This window comes from Chiloscyllium plagiosum, unplaced genomic scaffold, assembly GCF_037043375.1.
Source record: "Chiloscyllium plagiosum isolate Xiang-an unplaced genomic scaffold, Cpla_swu_hap1 HiC_scaffold_38, whole genome shotgun sequence".
Classification (NCBI taxonomy): domain Eukaryota; kingdom Metazoa; phylum Chordata; class Chondrichthyes; order Orectolobiformes; family Hemiscylliidae; genus Chiloscyllium; species Chiloscyllium plagiosum.
In genome coordinates this window covers 58,793,798-58,809,915 of record NW_028270176.1, presented here as the reverse complement: position 1 = coordinate 58,809,915, position 16,118 = coordinate 58,793,798, and the positions used below count along the sequence as shown (strand labels likewise).

Below are 16,118 nucleotides of genomic sequence, written 5' to 3'. Positions count from 1 at the left end.
AAACACTGTCTGTCGGCTTCTGGCCCAAGCTCATATGCACTTCAGGTGGCTTTCTTCACCACCCCATACTGGCCAGATATCTCCTCCGATACGGATGCAAATACCTATCAGCTTTGTTTCGATCAACTAAATCCACATGGTCACTGGTCACTGCATTTTTTTAGCCACTTTCTCAAATGAAATTGAAAAGGCTTCCCATCCTTCTCATCAAATGTCGAGAATGCCTGGATGCATTTAAACAGAACCCCATTAGGCCATTGGTTACAATAGGGTTGCTCAACCTCAGTATCCTCCTCATCCTGCCATCTCCGCCCTCTATGTCAACTTTCCTCTCTAATTGCTAAGTTTTGAAGTTGAAACTCTCTGCTTTTCTTTTCTCCTTTTCTCTCTTCCTTCTTCATTTCCTTTTCTTTTATTTCGACTTTTCATCATAATTCAAACTGTTTCAATTCCTTCTCATGTTCAAAGTGCCTCATTGAAGTTGAATTCCAGCCGTTTCCAAAGAGTCTGATGGTAATTCTACCAAATGTAATTGCCAAGCTATAGCTGTAATTATCTCTCATTTTCTCACAGTCAAACGCAACCCCAACTCCAGCTTGTCTGTCAATTCCTACAGCTTTGCCTTCATTACCTTTTGTAAAACCCCCAACTTCACTTCTTCCACACCCAGAGAACTCTTAATGACTGAAAGAATCTTTATATACAAGACACTTTTTAAACCAACCGAAGTAAGCATCCGGAACAAAAGACACTGACAGCTACTAAACACGACCTTTGAACGCAATAGTCTCCCAGTGCATAATCTCCAGTGTCTGCATGACCTTATTCTGGATTCTCTGGTTTCCTCCCACAATCCAAAGATGTGCATGTCAGGTAAATTGACGATGCTAAATTGTTCTTAGTTTTCAGGAATGTGTGGGTTGGGTGCCTTAGTCGGGGTAAATGTGTAATAATAGGGTAAAGGAATGGGTCTGGGAAGGTTACTCCTCGGAGGGTCGGTGTGGACTTGTTGGGTCGAATGGTCTGTTCGCACACTCTAGGGATTGTAATTCTAAACCCAATTTGGTATTTTTGATTTAGAACTTGCAAGAGTCCCCAGTTTGCTATAAACCAACTGGACTGCCTCAATCTATTTTAAGAGGGTAGCTTGGATGCCAAACCTTTCTTATTTTAAAGGTAGATGTGAAGTGGGTGTTCCAGATGTGATGTTACGAGTCAAACCACTCACCATTAAGCAAAACACAATTTATTTAAACACTCTAATGAAAATCCATTCAAAATGACGAGGAATTTAGAATAATTTAACTATTGGAAACCTTAACCGAATAATGGATACAGTACCTTCTGCAAATGAACTGTTCCAATATGCTAACATCACCGAAACACACCCGTTGGCAAAAAGGTACATTCAGACATACATTCTTGTATACAGTTCTCCAATCCAGGAGGAAACAGCATCAAGTCAGGTTTCAGAGAGAGTAGCAGCTATGGATCAGTTACTAGGCCGTTGTTTCTACTATTTATTAAAAAGCCTAAAAGCGTCGCAAGTTGTTTACTTGAGCCGTTCTCAGCAGGCAGTTTGGCCTTTAAGATCTCTTATATGAAAAAAAGAGAAATTAATCTTTTTATTAAGTGACAACATTGTCACACAATTTAGATGCCTGGTCCTTTACTCGAGGGGCTTCCTCGTGTTACTGATCGCAAGGTCACCTGAGAGGGACAAATTCAGGTACAGACCAAGTTACAAGGATGTGACTCATAACTTCTGAAACACCCCTGTCCATGGACCATCACATGGGACATACCGGGAAGTGAACATCAGCCTGACACACACCATGTCACTGTTTCTCAGCTTCACAATGATTGCACTCGATACACTTGGGAGCCAAAAGCAAAGGCCAGGGAAAGATACAGAGGGACAGAAAGATTCACATTAAAGACAGAAACAGACAGTTAATTAACTGAATAGATGTTGTGGAAGTATGAGGAAAAAGGCAGAGCAATGGGACTAACTGGAGAAGTGAGATCTTCGAGAGAAAATTTACAAGAATGAGAACATTGAATAAAGGCATTGTCAGATCAGCTGAAATGGTTTGTTATATCAAATTATGAATCTGCTTGACAGAACACCACAAACAACATAAACTGGGACAAGATGACAGCCCAGCGTGGAGAGCTGTGCAGACCATGCTAGTGTGTTGCTCAGTAAACTGCATTATCTGCCCAGCATGGAGAGTATTGCAAACGTTACTATCATATGCTAACCATACTCGCATTAGATTACTGCCTAAAATGGGAAGATTTGCTGTGTGTGTGTGTTCATTAGAAACTGAGGGAGAGTGCGTGTGTGTGCACGATTGGCGTGGTTGAATGCGAAACTCATTGTTTGAGAAGGAACGCACATGGAGGAAACTTTTAAATACGAACAAATGGCAGGCTTTTTGTTAATCAACAGAGAGAACGAGGGAAGTTTCATGGACAGATGAGTAAAAGTGTTTGAGAATATTAAAATAAAGTCATTGCCAGACACAACAGCAATATACATCGGCGTGCACATGAATGACAGATGGATGGGGGTTTGGTGTGAATTCGAATCAGATTTGCTTCGGCAGGTTTGAAGCCGGGAGTGTCAGCAGCAGATTATTGGCTTCATTAAGACTGTACTTCATAGCTCAAGGTTCAAACAGCAGATGCAATAAACCTCTGAGATATATTCTGAAGTGGTGAGTATTTCAAGTTAGAAATGGTCAGGGAATGGTGTCTGGAATCAGCTCATGGTCAAAGGGATCTCCCACAGTCGTGACTTGTCTGCTTCAGCCGCAGTTATTAGCCAGGGATGGGAGGGAAACAGTGGAAGGAAGTGGAGTTTGTAACCAGAACAGTAGAGTGTGACCTCCATGCTGTGAATATTTAAATGACAAAGGCAATGATACGATAAATTGTAGTTCTCCGCTGGAACTGAGAATGTCAACATAGAGACCCGTGAGTAACACTGCCAGAGCAGAGAGGGAGACAGTAATTGAACACGATCATTGATATAGTTAGTAGTGGTCTGTAGAGTGAATATATGGATCGAGAGTTTCAACAGGAAAATAATAGTGACAAGAAGTATAGATTATATGAAAGAACAGTAATACAGTCATACTGGTGTATAGAAAAAATCTGGACAGTAACACTTACCAGGAACACCGACGATAGCCAGGAAAGGATAATAAAAATATTGAATATTTTTATTGAATATTGAGAAGAGTGTAATAGATCCGCAATGATAATGACCACCAATAAAATGCAGAAAGATACCAAACATAATTGGATAAACTCCTGTCTATTTTTGGAACATGCCAGTCAAATGTTCCCAGATTCTGATATATTTTTGGAACATTCCAGTCTAATGTTCTCAGATTCTGATCTCTCCTCCCCCTCTCTCCAAATCTGCTGATCCCTGTCAATGCTGTCGGTGATGGTCCCGCTCATGTTATGGGATAACACATTCAACGGCGCCCATTTATCATTTAAAGATGGAAACCATCCACTGGAAATATTAGAATTCATGGAGATTGGCATTAATCACAGTCAATGAACAAACACTGGGAAACCGAGCAAAAGCTACAACAATGGATGAATGGGCACAGCACAACAATCAACAGACAGGAGTGTTCCCTCCCAGTTGGGGAACACTTCAGTGGCCCAGGACCTTCAACCTCGGACCTTCTAGTGACCACCCTCCAAGGCGGACTTCAGGACAGGCAGCAGCGAACAGCGGCCAAGCAGAGGCCGATGGCTAATTTCGATAAACATAGGGAGGACCGCAACTGGGACCTTGGGTTCATGTCACATTACAGGTGACCATCATTGCACTATGCACACACACAGGCACTCCTATACACACACATACATATGGACACACATGTACACAGACACGCACACAGACACGCACGCACACCCTTACAGACACACACGATCCCACACTTCCACGGCATCCTCTCAGAGACCTAGACCACTCTACATACTTGGACACACATATGCACTTTCTCTCACTGATACTCAAAACTCCCCACCCCAGACACGCACACAAACTCCCACACTCACAAACGCACCCCCTCACAGACTTAAGACACTCTACATCACTCCACACACATATACATTTTCTCTCACGCTCACAGCCCGCCAACCCAGACAGACACAGATACACACATACACACAAACCGACAAAGATCCACATCACACACATATATTTTGTGGGATGGTTTTGTACTTGCAGAGTTACATAGTAATTTGCTCAAAAACTGCATGAATTCATGTAAATCTCTGAGCTCAAAAACTGCATGGATTCATGTAAAACTCTGTTATCTCACTTTTAAGATTAGAATCAATTTAAACATCATGGCATAGACAGAGAACACAGGGGGAGAATACCTTCAACATATTGTCTAGCCAATACTCACTTTTACGGCTAACGTAAGAATGCAACATTTATTTTAAAAAATATTTTGTGATTTACACATGAAAGAAGTGAAACTATCATGGTATTCGAACAGATGAAAGACTCAATAGACAATCAAGGTATTTTTCAATGTGTAATTTCAGTTACATCACACTGTAAATTTTTGCTATAAATTCTGTGCCTTAGAAGTGTGTCCTCCACTATCACCTGATGAACGAGCGGCGCTCCGAAAGCTAGTGTGCTTCCAATTAAAACTGTTGGACTATAACCTGGTGTTTGTGATTTTTAACTTTGTACATCCCAGTCCAACACCGGCGTCTCCAAATCATGACTGAGCAAACAGGCTCAATTAACCAGTTCCACATATCACTTTTCATATAACTACAGAACAGAACATTTACTGGATTTGGATGGAATGGATGAGGGTTGCTGAGGGATGGACCATAAATCTTTAAATATTATTTTAAACTTGGATATGAGAGTATTAACAGAACACTGCAGGCTTCTATATATGTTACACTCTCTTTATGAAACAGGCAGTTATAAAATAGCAGATAGGTTGCATAAAGAAAAGTCAGGTGGGCAAGTTTCTAGATTCCTTATTGACCAGTGTGAGGCTACTCCTGGTTTTAAGTGCCCTGCTACCAAATCCTTTCATAACCTTGAGACAGAGCATTGAGACTGCTGCTCAGCAACACGCCGAAACAATTCTGTCCCTATGGGCCTCTTACAGAGGGATAAGAGAAGGCCATTCAGCCCATATTCGGCTGTTGCTGCTTGAAAAGGTGGAAACCTAAAATATTGGCACATTTTCACAACAAGGAGAAAGTGTGGACTGCTGATACTGGAGATCAGAGCTAAAAAATGTGTTGCTGGAAAAGCGCAGCAGGTCAGGCAGCATCCAAGGAGCAGGAGAATCGACGTTCCGTGCTTTTCCAGTAATACATTTTCGTGGAAAAGCACGAAACATCGATTCTCCTGCTCCTTGGATGCTGCCTGACCTACTGCGCTTTTCCAGCAACACATTTTTCAGCACATTTTGCCAACAGAATCATTCAAAACAAAGAGCTGTATCGCTGCAGCTATATGAGGTGTTACTGAGAGGGGACCGGGAGTATATTATGTTGGTTGTCTTTCTGTAACGGAAAAGGGATGGACCTCCATCAGATACAGTTTAAAGGCTGCTCATAATCCACAGGTTGCTGTCTCATTTAATGTCTCGGGTCTGTTACACAAGGAGAAAGTGAGGACTGCAGATGCTGGAGATCAGAGCTGAAAATGTGTTGTTGGAAAAGCACAGCAGGTAAGGCAGCATCCAAGGAACAGGAGAATCAACGTTTCGGGCATAAGCCCTTCTTCAGGAACAAGGACAGGAGGAGGCCATTCAGCCTTTCCAGTCTATTAGAGGGCCACGAGGAGCCCATTCAGCCTCTCGAGCCTGTTACAGAGGGGCAGGAAGTGTTTCTTTAACTTTCTGTTACGCATAAATATTAATTTTAAATTAGTTGTGGAATAGGAAAGACCTGATGTAAACATTAAAGTTCTAACTTTGACCAAGGCTAACTTTGAAAGGGATGGTGAGCCCTGTGCAAGGCTAATTGGAATACCCTATTCACAGGTAAAGGGATGGTTGGAAAATGCAAGGCCATCAAAACCTGTTTTCAGAGATTCCAGAGCCAACGTGTTCATATTGGTGAGAGGGGCAAGGCTCGTGGGTGCAGGGAGTTCTAGATTGCTAGATATATTGATGCTTTGATCAAGGTAAGGAAGGAGGCATATGTCAGGTAAACAGAGCTGAGATAAAGTAAATCCCGAGAGGAGTATGAGGGAAGTAAGTGCATAGTCAATGCGGAAATCGGGCCAGAAAAATGTGGACATGAGATGGCTTTAAAAATAGGGTTAACGGGGCATTGAAGAAATTCTACAATTCCTTTAATGGCAAAAGATTAACGAGGGAGAGAACAGGGTCCCTTCAAGATCAGTAAGGCTACCTATGTGTGGAACCACAGCAGATTGGAGGGATACTAAACAAGCATTTCTCCTCAGTATTTACTGTGGCGGAGGTTACAAGAGCGGGAGAATGAATAAATATATAGTGATACATTGAAAAGTGTCTATATTACAAGAAGGTGCTTGAGATTTTAAAACACATAAAGGTGAACAAATCAATGGGACCTGATCAGTTGTATCCCAAATGTTTGTGGGAAGCTAGGAAAGAGATTGGTCAGAATTTTGCTGATATCTTTGTATCATTGATTTCCACAGGTGAGGTGTCAAAAGACAGGAGGACTGCTAACATAGTGTCATTATTTAAGAAAATAAGGAAAACAACAGGTAACGATAGATCGGTGAGCCTGACGTCAATGGTGACTAAATTGTTGGAGGGGATTTTGTGGGAAAGGATCTACGTGCATTTAAAAAGACAAGGACTGAAGAGGGCTTTGTACATTGGAGATCACATCTCACTGATTGGTGTAATTTTTTGAGGAAGTGATGAAGATGATTGACGATGGCAGGACAGTGGATGTTGTCTTTATGGAATTCAGTAAGAAAACCAATATGTTCTACATGGTAGACTGGTTAACAAGGTTAGACTGCCTGGGATCCAGGGAGAGCTCGGCATTTGGATCCAACATTTTCATGAATATTGGAGACAGGGCGTGACAGTGGACATTTCTTCATTAAACTTGGAGACCTGTGACCAGTGGCGTGCTGCAAAGATCAATAATGGGTCCACTGCATTTTGTGACTTATACAAATCATTTGCATTTGAGTATATGAAGTATGGTCAGTAAGTGTGTAGATAATAACAAATTTGGTGGCATCGTCGACAGTGAAGAATGATCCCTCAGACTATAACGGGAGCTTGTTTAGGTAAACCGAGGAGAGGCAGATAGAGTATATTTTAGTTCCGTGTGAGGTGTTGCATTTTGGGAAGACAAATCAAGTCAAGACATATCGGTAGTGCCCTGTTGAAAGCTGCCAATGAAGAACTCCATATAAATTATCGAATCCCTACAGTTAGGAAACAGGCTTTTCGGCCCATCTTGGCCACACCGACCCTTTAAACAATATCCCACTGGACAAACACATGCCCTATCCGTCTGAGCCTGCATTTCCCATGGCTAATCCACCTCCCCTACACATCCCTGGATATGGTGCGCTATTTAGCATGGCCAATCTACCCTTACCTGTATATGCTTATACTGTCAGAGTAAAACATAGCACCCGCAGGAAACTCATGCAGACACGGGGAGAATGTACAAACTCCACACAGCCAGTCATTCAAGGATGGAATTAAACCCAGTGAGGCAGCAAAGCTAGCCTAGTGGTGCAGGTTCTCCGTTCCTTGAAAGTGCTGTCACAGGTAGATAGCGCAGTGAAGAAGGCACTTGGTGATCTTCCATTTATTGGAGCGTGCTTTGAGTCGAAACGTTTGCATGACAAAATCTGTACAGGATATTGGTTTGGCCACTTTTGTAATATTGCCTTTCATTCTTGTCTCCCTGCTGTCGGAAAGGCGTTGTCAAACTTGAAATGATGCAGAAGAGATTTAAAAGAATGTTGCAGGTGTTGCAGTTTACATTGGGGTCCATGTAATCTAATCTTTCAGTGCGGCCTACCATGTGGAACCTTATCAAAGGCCTTACTGAAATCCATATAGACTACGTCCAGAACCCTGCCCTCGTCAACATTCCTCGTCACTTCTTCAATATAGTCTATCAAAATTTGTCAGGCATGATCTGCCATGCACAAAGCTATGCTGACTGCTCCAAGTCAAACTCTGTCTTCCCAAATACATGCATATCTTATATCTCCCAACCTTCTCAAGTGGTTTCCAGAAACAGATGTGAAGTTTACTGGTCTGTATTTCCCAGGCTTTTCTTTGCAGCCCTTCTGAATAAGGGCACTACATTTGCTACTGCTCAGTCTTTCGGGACCTTACCCCTGAACTATCTTCTCTCGCCTCGTGCCGTGTTCTTACATATATCTGGTCAGGACCAAGAGATTTATCTGACTTTGTGCATTTTAATATGTCAAACAGCACCTCTACTGTGATATGGACAGTACCAAGATATCACAACTAACCTCCCAAAAGTCACAGGTCTTCATTTCTTTCTTCATGATAAACACAGAGGGGGAACTGAGGACCTCACCCATCTCTTGAAGTTTTACACGTGCGTGCCCATTTTGGATTTTAAGGCGTCGTATTCTCTCTCTAGTTGTTCTTTTTCTTTACTATACTGAATTTGGATTCACCCTAATCTGCTCAGCTAAGGCTATCTCATACCCCACTTTAACCCTGCTGATTTCCTTCTTCAGTAAACTCCTGTGTCCCGTGTGCACCTCCAGAGATTCCCTTGGTCCCAGCTGCCTGTACTTGAGTGACGCCTCCTTTTTTTCTGGTCAGAGCCTCAATATTTCTTGTGATCCAGGGTTTTCTCTTCCAGCCTCATTTTCCCTTCCCCCTTACAGGAACATGCAGACCTTGAACTTGAGCTATCTCACTTTTGAAGCCCTACCACTTGCCCGGGATCCTTTTACCTGGAAACAAACTACTCCAATCAAGCCCTGCAATCTCCTGTCTAATTCAAAAAAATGCGGCTTGCCCCAGTTTAGAACTTGAATCTGTGGGCCAATTTCGTCCCAACCAAAACTATTTTAAAATTAATACAGCTCTAGTCACCTTTCCCAATATGGTCACCCACTTTACCTCCGTCACCTATCCTGCCCTATTTCCCAACAGGAGGTCGAGTTTGTCCCTTCCCGTGTAGGACCCGCTACATGCTGCTTGTGGAAGCTTTCCTGAACACACTTAACAAATTACGTTCCATCTAAGTTCTTAAAACTCTGGAAGTCCCCGTCTATGTTAGGATAATTAAAATCACCTATTATGATAACCCTATTGCTCCTGCAAGTCTCGCCAGTCTACCTGCATATTTGTTCATCTAATTCCCATTGATTATTTGAAGGCTTATAATGCAACAGCTATAACATTACCACCCCCTCTTACTTGTTTGCATAATTTACAAAATCTCATTGGATATTATCTCAGTTATTTCATCTTCAAATACTAGAGTGATACGCACCTTAATCAGAACTATTGGTATTTAAATTGTTTCCATTTACATCTCTTCCTCGCAGTGACTTGCATATTTGCAGCACCCCTTGTCAAGACACATTGGAGAAATGGAGCTGTCAATGGATGGGAGCTGCACATCCTGTCAGTTCCAACATTGGTTGCAAGTTTCCCCACATTGGGCTGCGATCGAACACAGTGTTACCGAAAAATGCAACAGCCTGGGTTTATATATGAATGAACCAGTGCGGACTGCACAGCTCCCCACGCTGGACATTTAGCCCAGGATTATAGATCAAGCATTGGTGTGGGCTGCACAGAGTTTCACTCTGCACGTAGCTGGGTTGCATTCAGCAGGCACTAGCCGGATCTACACAATGCTCCATCCTGAATATGTAAGGGATGGGCTGGTTATGTGAGTTGGATTGCGAATGTGAGAGAACTAAACATCTGGCTGTGCCTTTATTTTGTGTTTTAATTCTTCTGATTGGACTCTTCAAATCCTGACTCATCTGGTTAGACCCAGCCCTCTGGATGAGTCATGGTGACTGTTGTTACAGCATCTGTGTCGGCAACATGACCAAAAAAATGTAACAGAGGCTGCAGAGAGGACAATCTCCGTAAAATGGAATGAGGGAATCACCATCAGATCAGCCGTGGTCTTAGTGAATGGTGGGGTAGGATTGAATGGACTACTAATGCAACTTATTCATATATTTCTGTTTATTCCAAGCAAACTCCCCTTCTCTCCCAGTTTCCCATACTGGTGAGGAGTGAGTGAGTCACCTCCTCCTGTTCCTGCGTAACAGGATCCTCAGGCCTCAGTAGCCTGCAGAATTCCCTGTGCCCCAGTTTTGAGCAGTTGAATAACTGGCTCCTGTTCCTGTGTCCCAGTCTCGAACAGTTGAGTGACTGTCTCCTTTCCCTGTGCCCCAGTTTCAAGCAGTTGAATGACTGCCTCCTGATCCCAAGTTTGTGAAAATACATGCCCTTCTCCTGCTCCAGAGTAACAGGTTCCAATAGCTCTGTGCTCAACTGCTGCTCCTGTGGAATGGAGGTGAGGGTTCTGAATGGCCTCTTCACATTCTTTACAGCTTTTTCTTGACTAAAGACCTTTCCCCTGTTTCTGTAAAACACCATCAAAATCTGAATGATGTATTTTTGTATTTGACTCTCTGTAATTGAGCAAACAAGCCAACGGGCAGAATTCAGATGCTGAATAGCCTCCTCCTGTTCCAGTGTTATACACGAAAGAGTCAATAGACTCTTAGAGATGTACAGCAAGGAAACAGATCGTTCGGTCTGCTCATCCATACCGCCAAATATCCTAAATTAATCTCGTCCTCCTTGCCAGCAATTGGCCCATCTCCCTCTACACACTTCCCATGCATATATCCATCCAAATGCTTTTTAAATGGTGTAACTGTACCTGCCTCCACCATCTCTGTTCAATCCATACACACAGCAGTCTCTGTGTGAAAATGTTCTCCCTCATGTCCCTTTTTAAATCTTTCTCCTCTCACCTTAAACCATTGTCTTCCAATTTTGGACTCGTCTATCCTGGGAAAAGACATTGACTGTTTACCGTATCTGACAAGCATCAATAACCTTCCCCACTCTGAAGGGATAAGGGTCACTGTATTCTCTCTTCTCCCTCACACTCACTGTATATCTGTTATAGCACCGACCCCGAACAAGGCTCATGGTTCACCACTCTCACTACTGCATGCAGCACCTTCCCTCTCTTTCTCTCTTGCCTTTCTAATGCCCCCCACATAATTATAGGATATTCTGGGGAATGCCAATTATGGAATATTCTAGGTATTATTCCAACTTATTCCCAGTTTCAGGAAAACGGCTGTGCCCCAGTGTGTAACACGAAAGAGGATGGAGTAGACATGTACGTTTTTAAAATCACACACAATTAAAATCCATCATGAGGCCATTCAGTACTTCAAGTATGTTCCAACATTCAATACGTTTGGGGGTGATCTGATGGTTTTCTCAGCTCCATGTTACAGGAACTTCCAGTCATTCAACCCCCAGGTTCCTGTTACCGAGCAGACGATTCTCAGACACTTCATACCCCGGGTTTCTTCTAGCATGTGTTCCGAAGGCATTTCCCATGGGGACAGATTCTCCTAACAATATATTTCATCTGATTTATAAATTCATGCAACAATCAGCATGCTTTCCACAGACCATTCAAAAACATGCACTTATTTTATGGTTATCGCTATCCAATCACAATTAGTCATCCTGATTATTTCACTTATCTCACCTTATTGTATTCAGCCAAAGACAGCTTCCAAACACTTGTCTCATTATAAAATACAATTTCGAGCAGAGAACATTTTTGTCTCAAATACACCTTTTTCCTTGTCATTAAAATTTCTCTTGCCCTTTTTCTGCGGCTGATTCTGTGTGTAGCAGCTGTACCGTCTCCCACTAAGTTGATTGGATGGTTGGTTTGTGGTGCAGAGGGAGGCCACTAACGCAGGTTCAATTCCCCACACTGACAGAGGTTACCATGAAGGGGATGCTCTCTGAACCTCACCCCATCACCCGTGTGGTGAACTTCAACGTAAACCACCATGAGTGGTCTCGCTAATGCGAGTTATTTGGGACTCTAATCTATCAATGTTAGCATTTTAATTTTTCAGCAATATTTTTTATTGAAAAAAATATTTTTATTATTACATTAAACCAATAACAAAACAACTCAAATAACTGAACACAATTACACCCATGTGCATGTATATACAAAATATGTTGGTCTCGAAACGGACAGAAGAAAAACAAAAATAAACAATAAATAATAAATAAATAATATGGTTCAGCATAACAAAGTGATTGCTCTCGTTCTTCGAGAGCATTAACTGATACACATTCATGCGTTCATAATTCCTAATATGTGGTTCATTAGACAATATCGTCATGACTATATAAAAGCCCTTTTTAGAGTGGCAGATAAGCCTGTATCGCGGTAATCCAAAAGGGTTGCCATACCTTATATAAATCTATGCTTTTCGGTGCACCATACTGGTGAGAAATTCCAAAGGGATATTCTCCATGACGACCTTACAACCACCAATAGACCCGGAGGTTTATCAGACATCCAAAACAACAGAATATTTTTCCTAGCACAGAAAGTATGGGGAGATACGAAAAGAGTATTGTGCATCAGTATTTACTGTGGAAAATGATATGGAAGATATAAAATGTAGGGATATAGATGGTGACACCTTGCAAACTGTCCATATTACAGAGGAGGAAGTGCTGGATGTCTTGAAACGGATAAAGGTGGATAAATCATCAGTACCTGATCAGGTGTATCCTAGAACTCTGTGGGAAGCTAGAGAAGTGATTGCTGGGCCTCTTGCTGAGATATTTGTAATATGGATAATCACAGGTGAGGCTGCCGGAAGACTGGAGGTTGGCAAACGCTGTGCCATTGTATAAGAAGGTTGTTAAGTACAAGCCAGGGAACTATAGACCAGTGGGCCTGACGTTGGTGATGGGAAAGTTGTTGGAGGGAATCGTGAGGGACAGGATGTGCATGTATTTGGAAAGGCAAGGACTGATTTGGGATAGTCAACATGGCTTTGTGCGTGAGAAATCATGTCTCACAAACTTGATTTAGTTTTTTGAGGAAGTAACAAAGAGGATTGATGAGGGCAGAGGGGTAAATGTGATCTATATGGACTTCAATAAGGGTTTTGATGAGGTTCCCCATGGGAGACTGAATGGCATGGTTCGATCTCATGGAATACATGGAGAACTAGCCATTTGGATACAGAACTGGCTCAAAGATAGAAGACAGAGGGTGGTGGTGGAGGGTTGTTTTTCAGACTGGAGGCCTGTGACAAGTGCAGTGCCACAATGATTGGTGCTGGATTCACTACTTTTTGTCATTGACATAAATAATTTGGATGTAAGCATAAGAGGTACAATTAGTAAGTTTGCAGATGACACCAAAATTGGAGGTGTAGTGGAGAGCGAAGAGGGTCACCTCAGATTGACCAAATGGCCAATGGGTTGAGGAGTGGCAGATGGAGTTTAATTCAGATAAATGCGAGGTGCTGCATTTTGCGAAAGAAAGTCTTAGCAGGACTTATACACTTAATGATAAGGTCGCAGGGAGTGTTGCTGAACAAAGAGACCTTGGAGTGCAGGTTCATAGCTCCTTGAAAGGGGAGTTGCAGGTAGATAGGATAGTGATGAAGGCGTTTCCTTTATTGGTCAGAGTATAGAGTACAGGAGTTGTAAGATCATGTTGCGGCTGTACAGGACACTAGTTAGGCCAGTGTTGGAATGTTGCATACAATTCTGGTCTCCTGCCTATCGGAAAGATGTTGTGAAACTTGAAAGGGTTCAGAAAAAAATTCAAGGATGTTGCCAGCGTTGAAGGATTTGAGCTATAGAGAGAGGCTGAACAGACTGGGGCATGGATAGGGTAAATAGGTAAAGTCTTTTCCCTGGGGTCGTGGAGTCAGAACGAGAAGGTATAGGTTTAGGGTGAGAGGGGAAAAATATAATAGAGAACTACGGGGCAACTATTTTACACAGAGAATGGTACGTGTATGGAATGAACTGCCAGGTGATGTCGGGGAAGCTGATACAAGTGCAACATTTAAGAGGCATTTGGATGGGTGAATGAATAAGAAGCGTTTGGAGGAATATGGGCCGGGTGCTGGCAGGTGGGACTAGATTAGTTTGGGATATCTGGCCGGCATGGACAGGTTGGACTGAAGGGTCTGTTTCCATGCTGTACATCTCTATGACTCTATGACGCTATGACTTACATTGATCTCTGTTTTTTGTTGCACCATGTTGGTGTGAAAGTCCAAAGGGATATTCTCCATGATGAGCTTACAAAGTCCCAACAGACCGGGGAGTTTTCAGACATACAACACGACAAAATATTTTCCCTAGCCCAGGAAGTAAAGATATATTTTTTCCCATGTGCATCTCTGTAAGATACTCTGGGTAGGCCCAGTAAAAGAGAAACCGGGTCCATCTCCAATTCAGTCCCCAAGACCCACTGTAGCACATCTAACTCAGTGCTCCAATATATACGAGGCCTGCAGCAGTACCACATGCAATGCGTAAGAGTGCCTGTAGTCATTCTGCATTTAGGATACGCTGAAGATAATCCCACTTTGAATTTTGAGAGAAACCCTGTGAAGAATTTTCAACTGCATGGAATAGGTCCTATTACAGATCAAAATCCTTCGAGCATTTTCACAAATATCCTCGCATGTCTCTGAACAAATCTAAATCCCCAACTCTCTCGCACAGACGTCACGAAGCTGCACAGTCTTGTCTGCGGGGACACTCTCCAAGAAATGGTAAAGGGTACTGACAGAGAGTGTATTCTTTACAATAATCACCTGCTTCTCTGTATTGGATCTGTAAGTGTCTTATAAAATTGTGTTTTTTAATCAAATCTCTAATCAGGAAAAAAAATGAAATCTCTCCGAGGTAGTCCATACTTACGAGTTATTTTATCACACGGTATCATTGTTTCTCCTTCAAGAAAGACGTGGTGGCTCGGTGGTTTGCACTGCTGACTCATCGCACCAGGGTCACAGGGTTGGTTCCAGCCTTGGGTGACTGGCTGTGCGGAGATAGTACATTCTCAACTGTGACTGCGGAGGTTTCCTCCCACAGTCACAAACATGTGCATGTTAGATGAATTGGCCATTGCTCAATCGCTCAAAGTGTTCCAGGATCTGTACGTTGGGGCATTAATCAGGGTAAATATAAGATGGTAGGGGAACGGGTGTGGGTGAGTTAATCTTCAGAGGATCTAAGTGGACTTGCTGGGCCCAAGGACCTACCTGTTTCCACACTAAAGGGATACTACTAATTCTAAATCACCCAAACAAGGTATCCCCCTCGCTGCCCACAGTTTAAACCTGGAATCCATTATCCCCGGTATACCAATTTTAGGGTAAGAAACATGGTTTTGGCTGTATTGTCTCGATCTGACGCATTGTCCTTTAAGTTTTAACAGTATTGATAATCATTATTTTATGACAATATTCCATAAATGTTGTCATTTTATCTAAGAATAACAGACTAATAAGGGTTCACTTTGTCTAAGAGGGCTCAATGTCTAGCCATATTGATGCCGAGATCTCAGCGGCCCAGGCACTAACATACGATGACAAAAAACTTAATTGATTGTTTTTAATCGGGGAGATCTACTCCTCACAATCCGTGGGGCAGTTGCAATTTTGTTAGCGAGATAAAGAATCGCTTATGGTGCCAAATAAAAGAGCTAAACCAGCCATTATGTTTCCGAAATATCTGTCTGGGAAACATCATAGAAAGCATTTGAACTGGGTGTAGGAAATGAGGAAGGACATTCATTTTAATAACAGCTATCTGACTGAGCCAGGATATTGGAAATGCCTCCCATCTTTGAAGGTTTTGTTTAATTTTGTCAAACAAATGGACATAGTTCACGTTAAATAAATGATCAAAGACAGATGTAATGAATATATTGAAAGAGGGAAACCACCCCCGTGACCATTTAAAAGGAAACTAGGATTTGGCCTCAGTATCAGGTATTTCTCTAAGACCTCC

General features: G+C 42.4%; 1 protein-coding gene and 1 long non-coding RNA gene across 2 annotated transcripts in view; both read right to left on the bottom strand.

The window, feature by feature from the left end:
- LOC148139532 (putative G protein-coupled receptor 139) overlaps positions 1–16,118 on the bottom strand; it is an 82,261-nt gene that overhangs the window by 41,681 nt on the left and 24,462 nt on the right. The window lies entirely within an intron of this gene.
- LOC148139533 (uncharacterized) lies at positions 10,522–15,067 on the bottom strand. The gene is made up of 3 exons (XR_015753580.1): positions 15,024–15,067; positions 12,534–12,664; positions 10,522–10,650 (listed from the first exon to the last, which is right to left on the bottom strand). It is a non-coding gene; the product is annotated as an uncharacterized LOC148139533 (long non-coding RNA).